The 8,182-nt window shown below is 38.5% G+C and overlaps 1 long non-coding RNA gene across 1 annotated transcript; it reads left to right on the plus strand.

Annotated features, from left to right (window-relative positions):
* Positions 1-3,302: 3,302 nt before the first annotated feature.
* Positions 3,303-5,570, plus strand: LOC146925635 (uncharacterized). Its single transcript, XR_015008079.1, has 2 exons — positions 3,303-3,419; positions 5,331-5,570. It is a non-coding gene; the product is annotated as an uncharacterized LOC146925635 (long non-coding RNA).
* The last annotated feature ends 2,612 nt before the right edge of the window (positions 5,571-8,182 follow it).

Genomic DNA, 8,182 nt, shown 5'->3' on the forward strand with positions numbered 1-8,182 from the left:
TAGGTAAACAACATAGCTACGACTTCCATGGGATATTTTTGCATTTTTTAAAAATTCAGCCAAAATGGAGGTTAAGAAAATCTCCTCGTTAATTTGGGACATTACTCGTTTTCGGCCATTTTTTACTAGGAAGGCCATAATGTGGCCGATTTGCATTGAATCTTAGCGTGTGACAATTTGTTGGATAGGTAAACAACATAACTACGACTTCCATGGGACATTTTTGCATTCTCTAAAAATTCAGCCAAAATGGGGGTTAAGAAAATATCTTCGTTAATTTAGGACATTACTCGTTTTCGACCCATTTTGACTAGGAAGGCCATAAGATGGCCGGTTTGTATTGAATCTTAGCATGGGACAATTCGTTGGATAGGTAAACAACATAGCTACGACTTCCATGGGATATTTTTGCATTTTTTAAAAATTCAGCCAAAATGGAGGTTAAGAAAATCTCCTTGTTAATTTGGGACATTACTCGTTTTCGACCCTTTTTTACTAGGAAGGCCATAATGTGGCCGATTTGCATTGAATCTTAGCGTGTGACAATTCGTTGGATAGGTAAACAACATAACTACGACTTCCATGGGATATTTTTGCATTCTCTAAAAATTTGGCCAAAATGGAGGTTAAGAAAATCTCCTCGTTAATTTAGGATATTACTCGTTTTCGACCCATTTTTACTAGGAAGGCCTTAAAGTGGCCGATTTGTATTGAATCTTAGCATGTGACAATTCGTTGGATAGGTAAACAACATAACTACGACTTCCATGGGATATTTTTGCATTCTCTAAAAATTCAGCCAAAATGGAGGTTAAGAAAATCCCCTCGTTAATTTAGGACATTACTCGTTTTCGACCCTTTTTTATAAGGAAGGACATAAAGTGGCCGGTTTGTATTGAATCTTAGCATGGGACAATTCGTTGGATAGGTAAACAACATAGCTACGACTTCCATGAGATATTTTTGCATTTTTTAAAAATTCAGCCAAAATGGAGGTTAAGAAAATCTCCTTGTTAATTTGGGACATTACTCGTTTTCGACCCTTTTTTACTAGGAAGGCCATAATGTGGCCGATTTGCATTGAATCTTAGCGTGTGACAATTCGTTGGATAGGTAAACAACATAACTACGACTTCCATGGGATATTTTTGCATTCTCTAAAAATTCGGCCAAAATGGAGGTTAAGAAAATCTCCTCGTTAATTTAGGACATTACTCGTTTTCTACCCATTTTTACTAGGAAGGCCATAAAGTGGCCGATTTGTATTGAATCTTAGCATGTGACAATTCGTTGGATAGGTAAACAACATAACTACGACTTCCATGGGATATTTTTGCATTCTCTAAAAATTTAGCCAAAATGAAGGTTAAGAAAATCCCCTCGTTAATTTAGGACATTACTCGTTTTCGACCCTTTTTTATAAAGAAGGCCATAAAGTGGCCGGTTCGTATTGAATCTTAGCATGGGACAATTCGTTGGATAGGTAAACAACATAGCTACGACTTCCATGGGATATTTTTGCATTTTTTAAAAATTCAGCCAAAATGGAGGTTAAGAAAATCTCCTCGTTAATTTGGGACATTACTCGTTTTCGACCCTTTTTTACTAGGAAGGCCATAATGTGGCCGATTTGCATTGAATCTTAGCGTGTGACAATTCGTTGGATAGGTAAACAACATAACTACGACTTCCATGGGATATTTTTGCATTCTCTAAAAATTTGGCCAAAATGGAGGTTAAGAAAATCTCCTCGTTAATTTAGGATATTACTCGTTTTCGACCCATTTTTACTAGGAAGGCCTTAAAGTGGCCGATTTGTATTGAATCTTAGCATGTGACAATTCGTTGGATAGGTAAACAACATAACTACGACTTCCATGGGATATTTTTGCATTCTCTAAAAATTCAGCCAAAATGGAGGTTAAGAAAATCCCCTCGTTAATTTAGGACATTACTCGTTTTCGACCCTTTTTTATAAGGAAGGACATAAAGTGGCCGGTTTGTATTGAATCTTAGCATGGGACAATTCGTTGGATAGGTAAACAACATAGCTACGACTTCCATGAGATATTTTTGCATTTTTTAAAAATTCAGCCAAAATGGAGGTTAAGAAAATCTCCTTGTTAATTTGGGACATTACTCGTTTTCGACCCTTTTTTACTAGGAAGGCCATAATGTGGCCGATTTGCATTGAATCTTAGCGTGTGACAATTCGTTGGATAGGTAAACAACATAACTACGACTTCCATGGGATATTTTTGCATTCTCTAAAAATTCGGCCAAAATGGAGGTTAAGAAAATCTCCTCGTTAATTTAGGACATTACTCGTTTTCTACCCATTTTTACTAGGAAGGCCATAAAGTGGCCGATTTGTATTGAATCTTAGCATGTGACAATTCGTTGGATAGGTAAACAACATAACTACGACTTCCATGGGATATTTTTGCATTCTCTAAAAATTTAGCCAAAATGAAGGTTAAGAAAATCCCCTCGTTAATTTAGGACATTACTCGTTTTCGACCCTTTTTTATAAAGAAGGCCATAAAGTGGCCGGTTCGTATTGAATCTTAGCATGGGACAATTCGTTGGATAGGTAAACAACATAGCTACGACTTCCATGGGATATTTTTGCATTTTTTAAAAATTCAGCCAAAATGGAGGTTAAGAAAATCTCCTCGTTAATTTGGGACATTACTCGTTTTCGACCCTTTTTTACTAGGAAGGCCATAATGTGGCCGATTTGCATTGAATCTTAGCGTGTGACAATTCGTTGGATAGGTAAACAACATAACTACGACTTCCATTGGACATTTTTGCATTCTCTAAAAATTCAGCCAAAATGGGTGTAACAGCCCGATTTTCGCTAGTTTTTATTTTAATTATTTATTTGTGTTTGTTATATGTGCTCTTATGTGATTATTTGCATCTGTGTGTATTTTTGGTTGGGATTCATAGAATTCGGTGTTAGAAGGGTATTTTAGTCATTTTGGACTTAGGGGTAGTTTGGTCATTTTGAGAGTAGGGGTAATTTTGTAATTTTGAACGAGGATTATTTTTAATGTTTAGTAGGAGTATTATTTTACCAAGTTACTAGAGAGGGTGTAGTAATTATTTTAATTACCATTAAGTGACCGTTAGTGTTATAATTTACCATTAAGTGAGTAGTGACATTTGGGTGTTAGAATAGAAATGGGTTAGGCCCATTAAGGTTTAAGAGATAAGCCCAATTGACTAGAGCTAGTATATAAACTCTAGTTGTTGGTGAAACTAGGTTTTACAAACATTTTATCATTTCATTTCATTTGAGAAGAGAAGAGATAGAGGCTAGAGAGAAGAACAAGTGCAAGGGTTAGAGGCAAGAGGGATTCATCATCTAGGAGCTAAATTGAGGCTTGGGTTAGAGAATCTTGGTGCTAGAGGTAAGAGGGTTAGATTTCAACCATAATTCATCTCTCTTTCTTTTTACCCATTTTATGAAATTGATGAATTGAACCTAATTGATTGTAAATTCGTGTTCATGTTTTGATGCAATGTTTGGGTATGTAAATTAAATGTTAATTGAGTTGTTGATGATGAAATTACATGCTTAAGTTGTGGTTATATGTATACTTTGCATTTTTGTCCAAAAATGGTGATATGAGATGTTGTTGTGATGAATTGTTGGTGAATTCATGATGTTTAGCTGCTGTTGTTGTTGATAGATGTTGTTGTTGATGATTAAAACATTGGGTAATCATAATTGGAGAGTTTGATATGACTTTGTGTTGTTTTTGAATATTTGATGAAAAATGGGTCAAATGATGATTTTTGTTGTAAGGATGTTTTGATGCATGTTTTACATGATTTTGAGTGTCTTTTCATGTTTAGAAATGTTTAAACAAACTTTGGGATCAAATTTGAGCTTTGGGAAGTCAAAATTGGGGTTTTGGGGTGAAAAAGTGAGTTTTTCTCGTAACAGGACTGTCCCAACTCGCCACAGCGAGTGGGAGGCGAGTTGGAGGCGAGCAGGAGGTGCTTTCGGTGATGCTTACTCGCCTCGCGAGTAGATTTACTCGCCACGGCGAGCTGCACAGTGGCAGCATCCCCTGTTACGCGTTCTTGCGTCTTTTTCCCTCGTTTCTGTTTTGAATTGGCTTTCGGTGTAAACATGAAAGTTGTAGATAATTTTGTTAGCTTTCCAATGGCTTTGGTTTGACTAGAAAATGATTCTTGGTTTTTGAGTTATGAGGCAAATACTCCAAGGTGGTCGTGGTGAAATTTTACGAAAAATTCGCATATCTATTTCTAAGTCGACCCAAACCTTATGGATTGTTTCCAAACTTTCAAACTTATATTTTATGAGTTCAATTAAGGTGTTTAGTAGTATTTAAACTATGATGTGAGGGATTTAACTTGTTTTACTTAGAAAATGGAAAATTTCTTGAAAAGTGTTTCGGTGAGACGAACTTTGTGATTTTTATGAATTCATCGTATTTGGCCGATGAAATGCTTATGTAATCTCTACTGCACATATGTGTGACTTGAGAGGATACATGGCATAGGCAATTGAACTCGTTTACTTGGTTTTGGCTTAGGTGCTCAATTATTTTCAATATTGTGATTTATGAGACGAACTTGATTGAAAATGATCATTGAGGGCCAATTGCTTATGAACCCTCTATGATTAGATTGATATGATTATGAGATGATGTATGAATGGTTGTTAAGTGATGAATATGATGTTTGTGATCATATGTTGTGATTGTTCTTTTATTTGGAATGTAAGGAACTATGTGGAAATATGAACTATATGATACAGTTGGATGATGATTATAGCCGTTGACTTATAGCCGTTGATTATAGCCGTTGAATTGTTGTGAACATATGCATAGTGAATTGAGTCATATGTTCATGCATCATATGTCGTGTCGGATGTTATATGCATATTGCCGTTGACTATAGCCGTTGATAATGATGTTTTTGTTGCATCATGGGTGACGACCTTGAGGAGAATTGGTACCACATGCATCTAGATGAGTCTAGAGTCATTGCATACTTGTTGGTGAATTGAAATACCTTTGAGTTGCGAATGATGACTGAATTTTTTAATTGTTGATTAAGATGGTTGATCTTGTGATGTGTGTATGATACACTTGTGGATATGAATTTGAGATGTTGATATTGAATGATGTGAATGTTAAGAATGCTTGTGAATACGTGTGTAGTTTGTTATTCATCGATCTTAAATGTATCTTTCATTCTCAAAGTTTCTTGTTAATTTTAAGTGGATTATGATGATGTAATGCTAACCCTCAGTGGTTTACCACCTACCTTTCCGTATGGACGGGTAGATGGAGTGCAGGATGCTTAGTTGTTGCTTGTTGATGCCGAGGAGTGGAGTTCCTCTTTTTCATGCAAGTGTCTAGATTAGGGCTCTGATCTAGGATAGTTCTTGCATGTTGGTTTTTTTATTTTTGGACCGTGTATTTTGGAGTTGAGATGTTATTTGTTGTTTGAGATTTGGATGATACATTTGTATTTAGTTTGGAGATCCATAGATTGTTTATGAATTATATATTATTCCGCTGCTATGTGATGTGACATGATCTTTATGCATGTATGTATTGTGGTTTATTCGAAGACGTAGCATCTATTTCTAGAATATGGTTGTGTATTCGCGCGTTTTACCGCTTAATAGAAATAGGGTGTTACAAGTTGGTATCAGAGCCTGGTTAGTCTTGTCCGGACTATTGGACTAGTAGACTAGTATTCGTTGGTTGATTTTTCCTGTTGGTATACGAACGGTAATGAGTTACCTTCGATACTTGTTTGTTGTGCTGTTGTCCTTATCTGTTGGTTTGGTTTTGGTGTAGAAGTGAGATGGCTGGTGGTAGAGATGATACGGCGATTGCGCAGGCTTTGGCTTCGATGGCTCAGGTGTTGGCTCAGGCTAATGAGCAGGCGGCGGTTGGTCATCGTGATCCTGGTGAGGCGGAGGAGCGAAGGTTGGATCGTTTCTTGCGAAACAGTCCACCGACATTCAAAGGTAGATATGATCCGGATGGAGCTCAGGCATGGGTGCAAGCCATGGAGAGGATCTTTCGTGCTATGATGACTAGTGAGGATCAGAAGGTCAGACTGGCTACTCACATGCTTGCTGAAGAGGCTGAGTATTGGTGGACCAATGCTAAGGGAAGGCTTGAGGCTGGTGGAACTGTGACTTGGGCTAGGTTCAAGACTGAGTTTTTAAGGAAGTACTTTCCTGAGGATTTGAGGACTAAGAAGGAAGTTGAGTTCTTGAACTTGAAGCAAGAGAACCGTTCAGTGGCTGAGTATGCTGCAAAGTTTGAGGAGCTTTCGAGGTTTTGTCCGTACATCAATGCGGAGGATGCTATGGTCTCTAAGTGTGTGAAGTTCGAGAGCGGTTTGAGGCCCGATATCTATCAGTACATGTGTATTCAGGAGATCCGAGACTTTGATACTTTGGTGCATAAGTGTCAAATGTTTGATGAAGCTGGAAAGGTCAAGGTGAATCATTATAAGGCGATGAATGAGAAGAAAGGAAAGAGTCATGGATTTGGGAAGCCGTACAACAAGGACAAAGGAAAGAAGAGGGAATCTGGTGGAGGCTCTAAGCCGAATGTTGCTGATGTGAGATGCTACAAGTGTGGAATCTTGGGTCATTACTCAAGTGATTGTCGCAAGGGTGATAGTTGCTACAAGTGTGGACAGAAGGGTCACAAGGCATTTGAGTGCAAGAAGGATATTACTTGTTTCAACTGTGGTGAAGAGGGTCATCTTAGTACTAAGTGTACCAAGCCGAAGAAGGCGGCGGGGAAGGTGTTTGCATTGAATGCGGAAGAGGTGGAGCATCCGGATAATCTCATCCGAGGTATGTGTTTTATCAATAGTACTCCTTTAATTGCAATTATTGATACTGGTGCTACTCATTCTTTTATTGCGGCTAGTTGTGTTGAGCGTTTGGGTTTGGTTGTGACTCCGTTGTTGCGAGGGATGGTTATCGATACCCCGGCTAGTGGTTCGGTGACTACTTCCTTAGTATGTGCTAAGTGTCCTGTTAGTTTTGGTAACGTGGATTTTGAGTTGGATCTTGTGTGTCTTCCATTGAAGCATATGGACGTAATTTTCGGTATGGATTGGATGTTGACTTTTGGTGTTAACATTAATTGTTTGACCAAGAGTGTAACGTTTTCTAAGCCGGTGGCTGAGGAAGGTGGGAAGTTCTTGACCGCGGAGCAAGTGAAAAAGTCCTTGGATGGTGAAGCTAGTGTGTTCATGATGTTTACTTCCTTGAAGGAAAGTAGTGAGAAAGGAGTTGGTGATTTGCCGGTAGTGCAAGAGTTTCCAGAAGTTTTCCCGGACGACATTACCGAATTACCGCCGGAGAGAGAAGTAGAGTTTGCAATTGATTTGGTGCCTGGAACGAGTCCTATCTCGATTGCGCCTTATCGGATGTCTGCATCAGAGTTGGGTGAATTGACGAAGCAATTGGAAGAGTTGCTTGAGAAACAGTTTATCAGACCGAGTGTTTCTCCATGGGGTGCTCCTGTATTGTTGGTTAAGAAGAAAGATGGAAGCATGAGGTTGTGTGTGGATTATCGGCAGTTGAATAAAGTAACGATTAAGAATCGGTATCCACTTTTGAGGTTCGATGATTTGATGGATCAGTTGGTTGGCGCAGAGGTGTTCAGCAAGATTGACTTGAGATCAGGATATCATCAGATTAGAGTAAAGGCGGAAGATATATCCAAAACTGCGTTCAGAACGAGGTACGGACACTATGAGTATTCTGTGATGCCATTTGGAGTGTCTAATGCGCCAGGTGTCTTCATGGAATACATGAATAGGATATATCATCCTTTTCTGGACCGTTTTGTGGTAGTGTTTATAGATGATATTTTGGTGTATTCGAAGTCTGAAGAAGAGCATGCCGAGCATTTGAGGATTGTGTTGGGAGTCTTGAAGGAGAATAAGTTGTTTGCTAAATTGTCGAAGTGTGAGTTTTGGTTGCGGGAAGTGAGTTTCCTCGGTCATGTGATTTCTAAAGGTGGTATTGCCGTGGATCCGTCGAAGGTTGATGCAGTGTTGCAGTGGGAATCACCTAAGTCTGTTTTTGAAGTTAGAAGCTTTCTTGGGTTGGCAGGTTATTATCGGAGGTTCATTGAGGGATTCTCTAAGTTGG

This window comes from Medicago sativa, chromosome 4 (assembly GCF_051527215.1).
Source record: "Medicago sativa cultivar Bolivia chromosome 4, Bolivia_mono, whole genome shotgun sequence".
NCBI lineage: Eukaryota > Viridiplantae > Streptophyta > Magnoliopsida > Fabales > Fabaceae > Medicago > Medicago sativa.